Here is a 16,169-nt window from a genome sequence, read left to right as displayed (position 1 = left end):
GGTTGAAGTCAATTATGTTTAGGTAATTACACATTTCACAGAATTGGAATCAGTATATTAACATTTGAGAGGGAAATATTAATACTCATTAAATCAAGCTGGTTTTCTAAATGTATAACATATTTTGCTTAGGTCATTTTATACTAGATTTGCACTTGGGGAAATTTTTTATTTGCTTTTGAAACGAAATAGATGTTCTACTTTTAGGAGTATAGTTTAAATATTTTACGCAAATTGCAAGAGAAAAGAACTCGGTTGCCAATAAGTACATGCTTACAAAATGTACGTTAAGTATTATTGAGAATATTATTTAAAGTATAATCTGCAACATATTCCTGTTAAGTTGCGTGAACCTCATGCTTTGGACCGAATTGTGTCCCCCCAACATTCCTAGGTTGAAGACCTAACCACTCCCCACCCCTTGCCCACAGTGTGTCTGTACTTGGAGAAAGGGCCTGTGAAGAAGTTAGAAAGGTTAAATAAGGTCATTAGAGTAGGTCCCTAATCCAACAGGGCTGATGCCCATATAACAATAGGAAGAAACACCAGATCTCTCTCTCCTATGTGAGGACACAGGGACAAGGTGGCTGCCTGCGAGCCAGGAAGAGGGTCCTCATTAGAACTGGACCATACTGCCACCCTGGTCTCAGACTTCCATCTCGAGAACTATGAGAAAGTCTATTTCTGTCATTGAAGCCCCTCAGTCTATGGTATTTTGTTATGGCAGCCCAAGCTAAGATACCTAATATGTACATGATAGGATTTAATAAATGAGCAGAAAAGTGGTTGATGAGTGACAGTGAGCAGGACATTTTAACTTTCATAAAACATGAGTATGGATTTCATATTTTGCTAACTTTTACCAAAAGTTAATGAAAATGTTTCTCCTATGAATTTGAATAAATATTCAAGAGAACACAAAACGCTAACTTACCTCTAATATATGTTTCTTATTAGAAAATAAAACGTTGACATGTTGGAAGAACATGTGGGTCTTTTCACCTTGATATCATGCAAATTATACCAGTGAGACTAGAGTAAAATGCAGATAAATGAGCATATTCACTGACCTCATCCTCTTTACTGAGATGGTGAAACTGCAGAGAAAGGGTGCTTCATAGCAGACTGGTATTTCCCAGCATGCTGCTTTCAAATCTTGAACATTTCAAGACAGCTAGCTAGCTAAGTACAGAAACCCGTCATGAGTTTGTCACCTGGGCGAATAACGCGCTGCCATCTCCCATATTTCCAAGAAATGTTCTTTTTACTCTGTTCTCAACGATTTCTTTCCTCAGGAACAATACCTTCTTTGCCAGTAATGAAGACCAAAAACAAACAAACAAACAAAAAACCATCACCTCTCTCCTCCACTACATAATTCCATTACAGACTTGAAATCAAAAACATCCAAACATACATCAGCTTATCTGTTTAAGGTATTGTCTCAATCTGTCCAGGCTGCTATAACAAATTACCATAGACTGTGTGGCTTAAACAAGAAACTCTTATTTCTCACAGTTCTGGAGCCCAGGAAGTCCAAGATCAAGAGGCCAGAAGATCTGGTGTCTGATGAGGATCCTCTTTCCAGTTTGTAGATGGCTGTCTTCTCATTGTAACCCCATATGACAGAGAGAGAGAGTGGGCTCCAGTGTTTCTTCTTATAAAGGCATTAATTGTATTCATCAGGGCACTGCCCTCAGGACCTAATTACCTTACAAAAGCCCAGCCTCCAAATACCATCACATTGGCAGTGAAGATTTCAACATACGAATTTTGTGGGGACACGTTCATTCCATAAGAGTTATGCTTTGCCTTAACAGAGATAAGCATAAGACACAGAAAGACATGATACCCTATTACCTTTAGTTCATGGTGCCATTTTGCTTAAAGAGGGCTCTCAAATACCTGTAGTTTGAGTTGCCTCTGCTCAGTGCCCCAGAGGTTTCTATACCCAAGACAAAGTACCATAGCATGGTTTGGGTTGGATGAGACCTCTTCTGTAAGGCAGAAGAAGGGAAATTGTGGAAGGCAAGACAGAAAAGGAGAAGCAGCCTGATGAAGGTGCATTTGTAAGCAGATGAATACAGGAAAAAAAAAAAAATATATATATATATATATATATAGAGAGAGAGAGAGAGAGAGAGAGAGAGAGAGAGAGAAAATTTGGAAATTGATTCCCTTGAAATTATCTGAATCTGTATACCTCTTGGAATTTCTTCATGCACCCCCAAAGCTATGCAAACCCCAATTCAAATGAAATATTCCTACTACTGCTAATAATTTTCATTGCAATGTACTAAGAGGCTACTTTAAAGTAAGTATTATATTAGGTTCTTCAAACAGACCAACTCATTTAAATTGTGTCCATCAGGTGAGAGCCATTATTAACCCCATTTTACAGATGAAGAAATTGGGACTCAGAGAAGATAATTTGCCCAGACTCTCACAGCTAGTAAGTGCCAAAGCCAAATTCAGTCCTAGGTCCATCTGACTCCAGAGCCTGTACTTTGTGATAATCTTATGCGGCCTTGTATATGTGTTCTTGATTGACAGCAGCTTAATAGGTATCCCTCCTAGATAACTGGTACTCCCCAAAGAATGATTCTCTAATGGTGGATTTTCAGAACTATGTAGCAGAGCGTTTTTTTTTTTTTTAACATCTCTATTGGAGTGTAATTGCTTTACAATAGTGTGTTAATTTCTGCTTTATACAAAGTGAATCAGCTATACATATACATATATCTGCATATCCTCTCTCTCTTGCGTCTCCCTCCCACCCTCCCTATCCCATCCTTCTAGGTGGTCACAAAGCACCGAGCTGATCTCCCTGTGCTATGCGGCTGCTTCCCACTAGCTATCTATTTTACATTTGGTAGTGTATATGTGTCCATGCCACTCTCTCACCTCGTCCCAGCTTACCCTTCCCCCTCCCCATGTCCTCAAGTCCATTCTCTACATTTGCGTCTTTATTCCTGTCCTGGCCCTAGGTTCTTCAGAACCATTTTTTTTAGATTCCATATATATGTGTTAGCATACGGTATTTGTTTTTCTCTTTCTGACTTACTTCACTCTGTATGACAGACTGTAGGTCCATCCACCTCACTACAAATAACTCAATTTCATTTCTTTTTATGGCTGAGTAATATTCCATTGTATATATGTGCCACATCTTCTTTATCCATTTGTCTGTCGATGGACACTTAGGTTGCTTCCATGTCCTGGCTATTGTAAATAGTGCTGCAATGAACATTGTAGTACATGACTCTTTTTGAATTATGGTTTTCTCAGGGTATATGCCCAGTAGTGGGATTTCTGGGTCGTATGGTAGTTCTATTTTTAGTTTTTTAAGGAACCTCCATACTGTTCTCCATGTGGCAGAACTTTGAGAAATATTTTCAACAAAACAGTCTTCCCAGTGCTTCCTCAAATCGTTAAATAAATAAACATGTTTCTCTTCTCTTGATACACATATTACCCTATTTTAATGAGGTTGCAGTGGGGAAATCAAATATGAATAACAAATAAGCATTCAAATTAAGAAAACTTTATATTATTCCCAGGCCTTTATTTTGCCCACTGTTAGCAATCCTCTCCTCATGTTTTCATAATTAAGGGACATTGTGGTCACTGGATTTTTTTTCCCCCAAAATACTCTCCCAAAGGATTAATTCTTTAATTCTCAGTTTGTGGTCTAAACCTGTGAATGAATCTAAAAATCCCTTTATTGGGGCTTCCCTGGTGGCACAGTGGTTGAGAGTCCGCCTGCTGATGCAGGGGACACGGGTTCGTGCCCCGGTCTGGGAGGATTCTACATGCCGCGGAGCGGCTGGGCCCGTGAGCCATGGCCGCTGAGCCTGTGCTCCGCAACGGGAGAGGCCACAACAGTAAGAGGCCCACGTACCGCAAAAAAAAAAACAGAAAAAGAAATCCGTTTATTGATTAACCACATAGTTAAAAATTGAAGGTAATGATGACCATAATAGCAAACCCTAAAGAATACTGCTTTCTGCAAAGAAATAGACAAATTTATGGTACCTTAAAAAAAAATAGTCTCTTCTTCAACCTATTTCACACGTGTACACACACAATTTTCAGTGTAACTTTGAGTATTTCATAATGGAGCCTGAACCAATATTCACCTACTCACTCTTTTTTATTGAAGTATAGTTGATTTACAATGTTGTATTAGTTTCTGCTGTATAGCAAAGAGATTCAGTTATACATATATATACATTCTTTGTTTAATATTTTTTCCATTATCATTTATCATAGGATATTGAATATAGTTCTCTGTGCTATACAGTAGGACCGTGTTTATCCATTCTATATATAAAAGCTGATATCTGCTAACCTCAGCTACTTATTGTTTAAGACAAATTAAAGCTTGTTTTCTTGGGTAGAGTTGGGATCCATGTTTTTTCAGGCACATAAACATGTGAGAAGTGGCAAGGCATAGAGTGAAAAAGGCAGGTCGGTTCCCTACATTAGAGATTTAGGAGAGGAGAGTCAGCTTAATGATCTAGACTACAAACATCATACAGCAGTCACTGAGACAAAACAGCATCTCAAGTAAAGCCAGTTACACTACACTGCTAAGACACTGCTAAATGAGGTAGAGTGGGGAACCCCCAAATCTAAGGAATTCAGTAAGCAAAGAGAAGGAGAGAGAGATTGGGCTAGTTCTTAAGAGTATATTCCATGTAAAAAAAAAAAAAGGTGCAAATGAACTTATCTAGAAAACAGAAATAGAGTCACAGATGTAGAAAGCAAACTTATGGTTACCAGCGGGTGAGGAAGGGATAAATTGGGAGATTGAGATTGACATATACACACTACTGTATATAAAATAGATAACTAATAAGGACCTACTATATAGTACAGGGAACTCTACTCAATATTCTCTAATGACCTATATGGAGAAATAAGCTAAAAAAAGAGTTGATATATGTATACGTATAACTGATTCACTTTGCTGTACAGCAGAAACTAACACAACATTGTAAATCAATTATACTCCAATAAAAATTTTCTAAAAAGAGTATATTCCATAAAAATAATGAACAAAGATCTACTATGAAACAATAACAATGTCATATTTTCATGTTTTGCTTAAAGAAATTTTCATGCAAATGTATTCTTCATAACAGCCTGTGGAGTTTGTGGAGCAGATACCATTTTTATTATGTGGCAGAAAAGGAAACCCAGGCACTGAAGAGACTGGGTGAATTGCCCAGTGGCCCTCAGCTGCTTCCTGGCACAGTAATGACCAGACAGACCCCAGTCCAAGGGGGTCCCACTTCTTTCTAGTAATCTGAGACACTCTCTGCTTCCTCTGCCCCACCCTTCTAATGTCTAATATTTGTAATGGCTTCTTCCTGTCACTTCTGGTAACCCCTTCTCCATCTAGTCAATCCCCCTATGTCTACATCTCCCTCATTCCTCATTTTCATCAAAGGTAGAGACCATAATTAAAATCCGTGCCCCAGCATTCTGTTAGTGGTACCAAGGGCTAGGGACCCAGAAGTCCCCACTGCAAGAAGCTGAGAATTTACATGATCCCACATCAAACTACGACAATGAACTCTGTCAGTGCCCTTTTTTTTTATTCCTACTGATGGCTTATTACACTTGCACAGAAATAATGACTGGCCATTTTCTAGTATCTGATAATCTAAAACAATGACTTTGCTTTGTACAGTCTCAACAAGAATATGAAAAAATGCATTTGAGTATCTATACAGTCCTAAGTGGACTCTGGTTTCCATTGAATGGATTTAAAGGCCTTGTCATTTTGATCCTGCATAAATCTTGCCATTTCTGGATGAAGGTACATATTTATAAACATCTACTACTGGACAAAAATTGGGCAGACAGTTAAGTTAAATTTTTCAACTATGTTAAGTTCACCTCTCTACTTCTTTCCATATAATGGATTTTTTCACACAAACTCCCTATTTGGTCATGTCTCCCCTGTAACTGCCCAATGTTTAAACCAATGTCAAGTTGCAGTGATAATAATAGGTGGCATTTCTTGGAGTACTGATCTAAGTGCTCTGTATTTTCTCATTAAGCTCGCACAACAACCATATAAAGTAAGTACTCTACATTAATCCCATTTTGCAGATACAGAAACTAAGACACAAGAGAGGTTATGGGGCTTCCCCAAGGCCTTCGGGGCAGCTCAGGCATTTGAACCTAAGCAGTCTGGCTTCAGAGCCCACTTTCTCAATCCCCACACTAAACTGTCTCTGATATTGCATGCTTATAAATCTATCTTACTTGTTTCATCACTGTATTCCAGCTGTTGTGTCACCTACATGCCTACCATATCTTCAACCTCTTTGACTTTAAAAGTTAAACAAATTAACTTATAATGAATTATGAACTTAAACATAAAATATAAAATGATAAAACTTTCAGAAAATAAAACCAGTAGAACATCTTTAGGATTAGATGAAGAGTTTTTAGACTTGAAACCAAAAATCACGATCCCTTAAGGAAAACTTTGATAAACTGGACCTCACCAAAATGTAAAACTTTTGCTCTGTAAAGGACCCTGTTAAGGGGATATAAAGATAAATTACAGACCAGGAGAAAGTATTTGCAAATCTTACATTCAATAAAGGACTTGTATCTAGTATATACAATATAAAGAGCTCTCAAACCTCAACAGGAAGAAACAAATAATCCAATTCACTCCAATTAGAAAATTCACAAAAGACATGAACAGACATTTCATTGAAGAGGATATACAGAGAGCAAATACAGATGTGAAAAGATGTTCAACATCTCAGCCATTACGGAAATGCAAATTAAAACCTCAATGAGGTATTACTATATACATATCAGAATGACTAAAATTAAAAATAGTGAAAACATCAAATGCTGGCATGTATGCAGAGAAACTGAATCACTCATATTTCTGATGGGAACGTAAAATAGTAGAGCTACTTTGGGTAATAATTTGCCAAAGTGTTATGAAATTAAACATATAATTACCATGTAACCCAGCAAATGCACTCTTGGGCGTTTATCCTAAAGAAATGAAAACCTGTGTTCAAAAACCTGTATAAAAATGCTCATAACAGCTTTATTCATAATAGCCCAAAACTGAAAACAACCTAAATATCCTCCAGCAGGTAAATGGTTAAACAAACTGTGGTATTTCCATACAATTTCCATACTACTCAGAAATAAAAAAGCAACACAAGTTATATATACAGTAACCTGGATGGATCTCAAGAGAATCAGTAAGAGTGAAAAAAGCCAATCTCAAGAGATTACATGCTATATGATTTTGTTTATATGACATTTTTGAAATAACAAAATTCCAGAGATGGAGAACAGATTAGTGGTTGTCAAGTGTTATCTTGATTATGGTGATGTTACATGAATTTATAAATGTAATAAAGTTGCACAGAGATACCCACAAAGATACACACACACACACACACACACACACACATACACACACACACACACAATTGTCCCAATACCAATTTTCTGGTTTTGATATCATACTATAGTTATGCAAGGTGTTGTCTTTGGGGGAAATGGACTAAAGCATACATACAAGCTCCCTACACATTCTTTGTTTATTTCCTGTGAACATATAATCACTTCAAAGTAATTCATTTTTTTAAAGTTGGACAGTTAAGACCAAGACCTTAACCTTGAGGCACTCCACTAGATATCCCATTCTAGTTACAAAAATGTTGTAATCAACACTATTTGAATAAAGATATTTCTATCAGCTGTAACTCTAACAGTATGATCAGCAAGTCTTCATTTCACCATCTTAACCAGAAAAGATCAGGGGGAACTTTAATTGCTTTCCTGAAATTAAGATAGACTATGTTCACAGGCTTCCCCCAACCTACAAGTCTACAAACTCTACCAGTGAGATTACTAGCAAAACCAGTCCTTGATGAGGCCACGATGGGTCTGCGTGATGATTCCTTTTGTATGTGCTCATAAACCACATTTAGTAATTCTTGAATTTGATCTGGGATTAATGAAAATCTGAAGTCACCTGCTCTGATTTCCCCAGTTCCCCTGCCTATTGGTTGGTCTTACTTCTTCCATTTATTTATTCATTTATCACACACTTATTAAGTATTCGTCTTATATGCACTGCTGCTGCAGGGGGCCATCTGCCTTTGTCTATCCCATGGCTCCAGCTTGCTCTTTGCCTTTCTGTGGAAACAGAGGAGGGAGCAACTAATTCAGCCTAGAGGGACCAGGCATCTTCATAATGGGGGCATTTAAGTTGATTTACCAGGATTTTTTTCTCCCTCGTCCAGAAGATTGAGTGGAAAAGCCCTCTTGAACGAATCAGCAATTCTCCTGCCAAACAAATTCTTCCCAGTCTTTGAAAGATCCACTCTGGTATGTTAGGCTATTATCCAGGAAATCTAATCTGCTTCTCTAAACCAACAACGAAAGCCAATTCTGCCTTCCCTACATCTGTTACTTCCAAAATCAACTGGAACGAAAAAATAAATGAAATGAAATGAAACGAAATGAAATGAAATGGAAACTCTATCTATGCTCTAAAGTCCTCTATTTCCTTTTCAAAACTCTGACAGATAAAACTCTAACTTCTTAAAGTCATGGAATTTTGTATCAGAAATAGATGTTAGAGGCCAGCCTCCTCATCAAAGAGAAGAAGAAGAAACAGACTTGGAGGGGTAAGTGCAGCAAGCCAAGAGTCAGTCAAAAGGGGAAAGCAGACTTTCCACTCCCAGCCGATGCCCCCACACCATTCTGCCACATTTGCTAAATATTGTCTTAGCGATGTTTCTTGGTATCACATCTTACGATAGCCACTCAAGAAAGAGGGCTCATTCCCTGATGGGCTAGCTCAGGTCCTCCATGACTCTCTCGCATTCCAGAGCACTGGGATGGGCTCCTTGAAGAAAACAACATTTGAGCTTCCTCCTTTTTTTTTTTTTTTTTTTTTTTTTTTGCTTTAATGCCTGTCAGGGTCAGAGTCTCAAGAAGTCAACATTTACGAAGTTCCCCTGCCTGAATGAAGGAAGGAATCAAAGGGAATCCCACTGATTCCTCTTGCTCCAAATAAGAGCAGGGAAGCCCTCCCCATGTTCCTTCCACATCCCCTTTGGCAGAAATGAAGAGGGGACCGTTCATGCTTCTACACTCCACACCACTATCTTCCTTGAGACCATCAGGACCAACCTCAGTATACTTTAACCCTGTTTATGTCACCACAAGAAGCCTAGGGCTCCCAGGGCAGCCCTTGTCCCCCAAACAGCTCTAAAAGCAGCGAGGCAACCATCACCCCAAATACATGCACACTCATACACACACAATCCCTATCACCCGTCTTGCCTTATTTTTTAAATTAGCATTTATGATCGTCTAACAAACCATATGCTTTACTTGCTTTTCTGTCCTCCTCTTCTGGAATAAAAGCTCTGTGGGGATAGGGATTTTTGTATGTTTCATTCACCATTCTACCAATGCTGCTTCTACTTTACAGGAGCTCAGAAAAAGTTTGTTAAATAAGTAAATCCCTGGGGGCATTTTTTAAAGGCTGAAAACAGACAATTCAAGGACCAAAGGATGTCTGAGAAGTTTGAGAGGGAAGCAGAGATGATTTGCGGCAACCGGAAAACTTGAAGAGCAGAAGGCTTCAGCCCTAAGGATCTCCAGAAGTGGCATCTATCACATGAAAGAACTGGTAACAGGGGGGATATTCAGACGGCGTACAGGGCCAGACATAAGTAAACCGCATGGCTTTGAAACAGGGGATAGAAATAACTTGGTACCTACTATGTGTCAAGCCCTGTGTCATTAATTTATCATAATCACCATACGGAATGATCTTACTGTCCCCATGTACAGATGAAGAAACTGAGGCAAAGAGGAGCATGAGATCCACAACAGATAAGTGATGGAGTCAGACTTCAAATTTCAAGCATGTGATACAGCATCATTAACTACAGTCTCCACGCTGTACGTTAGATCCTCAGAACATACTCATCTTATAACTGAACGTTTGTACTCTTTAATCAATATCTCTCCATTTCCCCCACCCTAAGCTCCTGGCAACCACCATTCTACTTTCTGTTTCTATGAGTTTGACTTTCTTTTTTAGATCCCATAGATAAGTGATTCCATGCAACATTTGTCTCTCTGTCTGGCTTATTTCACTTAGCACCTTGCCCTCCAAGTTAATCCACGTTGTCATGGTAAATAGTAGGGTTTCCTTCTTTTTAATGGCTGAATAATATTTGATTGTATATATCTACCACAAGAAAAAAAAGTATGGAACCCAGTAGAAAGTACTTTAAAAGATTAAATTCTTTTTTAAAATTTATTTATTTTTGGCTGCGTTGGGTCTTCGTTGCTGCACGCGGGCTTTCTCTAGTTGCCGTGAGCGAAAGCTACTCTTCGTTGCGGTGCTTGGGCTTCTCATTGCAGTGGCTTCTTTTGCTGCGGAGCTCAGGGTCTAGGCGCAAGGGCTTCAGTAGTTGTGGCACACAGGCTTCAGCAGGAGTGGCTCGCGAGATCTAGAGCGCAGGCTCAGTAGTTGTGGCGCACAGGCTTAGTTGCTCCACGGCGTGTGGGAATCTTCCCGGACCAGGGCTCGAACCCGTGTCCCCTACGTTGGCAGGCGGATTCTTAACCACTGCGCCACCAGGGAAGGGAAGCCCTGTAAGGTTTTTATGAGTAGGATTTGCTTAATCATTGCCAGACCTTAGGAGAACAAAGAAACTTTATATAAAAGCAGGAGAGAGGTGGTTTTATAACCAAGTCACATTAGAATAGTGAAGCAGTTGAACGCATTTTCACTAGGGTTGTGAGCTCTGGAAAAACCTTCAAGGAAAGAATTTACGTCCTTCATCCTGGATGGTTCTTACTACTATCAGTGAGAGGTTTTGATCCAGATCAGATGGCCTCTTGCCGTTCCCACCAACAGATGGATCTAGGATTAATAATGGCCCCATAATTTTCACAGGACCCACTTGACATGCCAGCTGTTCAGAGCCGCAGTGCTTGCAGAATTAAGGTCACAGTTAATGACTGTGATTCTTGTTCATCATTAAACATTAAGTATATCTACAGAACGACATTGCTTAAAGGTACTATGGGCTTTTAGCATCTTAATTGGATAGAATCATCACACCTAAGAAATCTAAAATCTAATATAGACCATCAGATTTAGCAGGAGAAGAGGGAAATGAAAGCTTAAAACAAGAATAGTTGTAAGAAAGATGCTTATTAAAAATGAAAGTAATGGGGAAGACATAATTCCTCTGCTTCTACTCTTAACAAACGCCAGTGTTCTAGGTATCAGTTATTTTCCCACCTGCCCAGTAGGTGTCAGTATAAGACAGTGTTCCTAGAACTGACCAAGCTAAATCAGAAAAAAAAAAATGTGACTGTCAAGTTATAAAACAGAGAAGACATAATAAAGATGGGGCTACAGAAATTCCACAGGAGCCTTTAAATGACATTATTTAAAAACAGAGCTGACCTAAACAAAGTTCCCTCGTGGGTGAGATGACAGAGTTGGACGAGGGGAAGACCCTGTCTGGCTCTCATATTCCTTGTCAAATCAGCAGGAATTCCTGGAGCATCCCCCAGTGCATCCAGCAAGACTCAGCACTTCCGTAAGAGGTAGTCACTGTTAACTAGTATAGGAACCAATAAACATTCCCAGGGAACATAGACAGCAATGTTCAGGTAGATGGACCCTCTTTAAAAAATAGATACCTTCCCTGCCTCTTTAAAAAATAGATACCTTCCCTGCTTTTACAATGTAAAAATAGAAATATCGTAATCCACAGAAATATATCATTATAAGGATTACAAAAATGAACCAAGGAAGGGAATTCCCTGACGGTCCAGTAGTTAAGACTTCGCCTTCCGATGCAGGGGGTTCGGATTCCATCCTTGTCAGGGAGCTAAGATCCCACACGCCTCGTGGCCAAAAACCCAAAACATAAAAATGGAAGCACTACTGTAACAAATTCAATAAAGTCTTAAAAAACATGAACCAAGGAAAAAGAGAGGGGAATCAAAGGTCATATGAGTGGTTTGCAGAATGTGTTGAGTCAGTCAGGGTGAGCTTCCTGGAGGAGGCGGCCTTTGACCTGTGATGGAAGAGAAAAGAGCCACAAAACCAGGGCTCCTCCTTAGCCCCACCTTTCTGCTCTACATTGTTTTTCTCCTCCAAACACAAAGGTACTACACTCTGATAATGGGTAAGCAATAAAGAGAAAGAAAAGAAAGAGGAATTATTTTTCAAATTCACAATATAAAGGTACTACTGATACTTCAAAGAAAAAAATAGGGGGAAAGGGCATATCTCTTGAGTACGTAACACACACAGGATGTCACACAATCCTTACCAAAATCCTGAGATGTACTGAATCACTGTGCTGTACACCTGAAACTAACACAATATTGTAAATCAACTATACTTCAATTTAAAAAGAAATCCTGAGGTGTAAGTGGTATTGTCCTATTTTTAGATAAAGGATCCAAGGCTCACTAAAGTTATATAACTTGCCCAAGATTATGATATGTAATTTTATGAGTGATTACTCTGCACCAGGTATGTGAATGCACTCACAATAACAGTATGAAGTTACTATGGTTCCCATTTTGCAGATAAGGAAATGATGTCTTACCGATAATAAGTTCTCGCTTCCCCCAGGTCACAGACCTCCTAATTAGTCCAGCTGAAATTCAAACTCATGTGTTGCAAGTGGGGTTCTCTAGGAAGCAGACTCTGAAACAGAATTAAGGCTGTGGGTGTTTATTGGGGAAGGCCTTTAGGATTAGCACCTCTGAAAAGAAGAGACCAAAAGACTGGGAGGCCCATCTAAGTTGTCGGGCCCTGGGCCAGATAGCCAGGCCTTTATACACCTGCCTCAGTCAGTCACTGGATGTGGACATGGCCTTGGCGGGGGTGGGGGTGGGGGTGGGGTGGGGGGCAGCTCTCTGCAGCTGAGGCAGACCTGGAAGGGCTAACAGCTGACAACAGTCTGCTGTCCACACTCCTCCCCGGAGGGGCCATCTGGGCGGCACATCTCCACGCCCCGCGCGCTGTGTCTGTATCTTACTGCAGCGAATCATGTATCTTCTGCTCCACCACGGTGGTGGGGTCCCGAAGGGAGGCAGTCGACTTTGATGGAGTTGTCATCGTCGGGGTGCAGAGTGGTGAGCTCAGGCCCCAGGCCCCCCAGGGAAATGGGCACCAGGCTCTCACCCCTTATATATGCCTCAAATAGCATCAGCTAGAAAGCGAGAAAGGGGTAGAGGCTGACAGTGCTGACTCCACAGTAGGGTCGGTCATCAAATGCTTGTTGTTGATGGACAACGTCCAGGTGGCCTAGGAAGGGATGTATCGACACACGTGCAGACCCAGCAGCTGATCCAGGCACTTCTGCTGCGTGGCGACATCTGAGCTCCTGCTGCTTCGCACTCACTCTCGCCACCTGAGATGGCAAAGCCCCCTGGTGTCCCCAGCGCCTGTCTGCCCCGCCCTGGCGAGGCAGGCGTTGAGAGGGTTGCTTTCCGTTTGGAAATACAGTCTGCTTGTGGTATCTCAAGCGGTGATAACGGCAAACTTCCAGCCCGAGGTGGCAAGAAATTCTCATACTTCTACAAGAATTCAGAGAAGAGCTGACTTGACAGAAGGCAAAAAGCAGATGAGCTTAGCTCACTCAGGGGCAGACGAGCACCAAGTCAAGCCAGCTTTCCGCAGTGAATCCTTCTGCTCCGTCATCCTAGTTGTGCGTGGAAGAGAGGCGGTGAGATTGCAGAACAGGAAACACATTGCCTGGTGGGCCTGTGACTGCCAGGAACCTCAGCACCGTCATCTCCTCCCTGTGCTACAGTCACGTCATCGCCTTGGACGAGCCATTCCTCACCCTGGAACAGTACCTCCCTTTGGCCTCAGTCAGCAAAACCCAGCCAATGCCTCGGTTCAAATTCTCCTCCATCAGGACTTCCCTGGTGGCACAGTGGTTAAGAATCCGCCTGCCAATCCGCCTGCCAATGCAGGGGACACAGGTTCGAGCCCTGGCCTGGGAAGATCCCACGTGCCGCGGAGCAACTAAGCCCATGCGCCACAACTACTGGGCCTGCGCTCTAGAGCCCAAGAGCCACATCCACTGAGCCCACGTGCCACAACTACTGAAGCCCACGTGCCTAGAGCCTGTGCTCCACAAGAGAAGCCACCACAATGAGAAGCCCGCGCACCGCAACGAAGAGTAGCCCCTGCTCTTTGCAACTAGAGAAAGCCTGCGTGCAGCAACAAAGACCCAATGCAATCAAAAATAAATAAGTAAATTAAAAAAAAAATTCTCCTCCATCAAACCATCCATTCCCATCCTCCTTCAAAAGTAATTTCTCTTTTAATCCATTTGGTAGCTACCACAAAGCAGCGGGAGTTCTAACATTTTAAACTGTGCACAAGAATCACCCCAAGCGCCTGATTAAGAGCCAGATCCCTTGGCTCGGGCTCCAGACATGCTGATTCATCAGGGATGGAGAGGCCTGAGAGTCTGCATTTTCATAATCAGCCCTGATATCCCTGATGAGCTTGGTCTGCAAAGGGTACTTTGAGAAGAACTGGCATCATTATTTTAAAAGATTTCTTCCCTCCGAAAGACGAGGATGACGCACGTGCTGTGCATCCTCTTTTCCTCCTCTAAAGGGCATGTTTAGATGCAACGGGAGATAGAAACCCCGCCGTATCCATTGGAATCTCTCCTACAGTATCTAGGGTAGCAGTTTGCATACGTTGGGTGCTCAAACATTGCAGGTTGGCCATCTAAGAGTCTTTTTGGTGTCCTGGTTCTCTTTTTTTTTACTCTTCCAAATGATTTGAGGTTTGTAGGAAAGCCCACCTCTCACTCCTGCTGCGCCCCTACTTCCCTCCTGGGTTCCCTCATGTTCCAAGACCTACCTAAGCCACTGAGCTCCGCCCTTCATCCCATGAGATCCGCTCCTCTTTTAGTAATCTTTTAGCTGTTTAATGAGAGATTTTGGCAGGATTTTAAAAAATTCTTTATTTTATAAAAGATGATATTTTATTCTAACTTTTAAAATATACATGTTCGTTGGGCATATTTTAGAAGATAAAAGTATTAAGAAGCGAACTTCTCTGTAATCCCCATTTCCTCGTCAATGCACTTTTTCACATGCCTGAAAAGATCCCACTTTCTGGGGGCTATGTCAACAGCCTTCCTTTTCCTTTGGACCTCCTCCTCTTTCCTGAGAAGGCTGGCGTATTATCACAGATTGAGAAGGGGGACTTGAGGGGAGCAGGGAATGTAAAGGCTGTTTTAAATGAACAAAACTTGTTCTGCAATTTGGCCCCACCTATCAAAAATTAAACAAATATAAAACTAACGGGACAACTTTGACCAAGCACACTGAGGAGAGGATAGATGTTTGGACAACAGCATTTTAGGGGTCTCAGTGTCTTCTTGCTGGCTTTCAGAATCCACTTAGCACAACAGGTGGATGAGTAAGAGAAGGTAGGATAACATACTTAATACTGACAATAAAATAGCAAACATGTATTACTACATATGTGCTGGGGACTGGCATAAACATGCATTACATGCATTCACTTTAACTTCACAACAGCCCTACGAGATAGGAATTGTTATTGCCACCACTTCACAAATGAGGAAAATGAGTCACAGAGAGGTTAAGTAACTTGCCCAAGATCACACAGCTACTAAGTGGCAGAATTGGAATTTGAACCTAATCAGGCTCCAGAGTCCATGTTCTTAACCACTAACTGCAAGTTAACTTGTGTGCCAACAATTATAACATTTTAATCATTTAAAGACCTTAAGTAACACTGCACTTGAACTTCTGTCCAAGGTCCCAAACATTCTAGACTGTTTTCTTAGGAGATAAGCCTGCAGTTAAGCCTCAGTCAGACAGTGGTTCCACTCCCAATCATCATGGCCCAGTCCTGTCTGACAGAGCTAGCATGCAGCCTGCTTGAAGAGACAGGCCTTACTTGAAGAAAATGCTTCATTTATCCCTGGACTTGGCTGTTCTCCTGAATTCCTTTAGTCAACAAATTTATTGAGCAACTACTACGTACCAGGCATTATTCTAGGTTCTTGGCCCAAAAGATGGGTGAGCTGTGTTGTTTACCCATCATGGGA

The sequence above is a fragment of the Phocoena phocoena genome, chromosome 9 (assembly GCF_963924675.1).
Source record: "Phocoena phocoena chromosome 9, mPhoPho1.1, whole genome shotgun sequence".
Lineage (NCBI taxonomy): Eukaryota > Metazoa > Chordata > Mammalia > Artiodactyla > Phocoenidae > Phocoena > Phocoena phocoena.
This window is presented reverse-complemented; position numbering follows the sequence as displayed.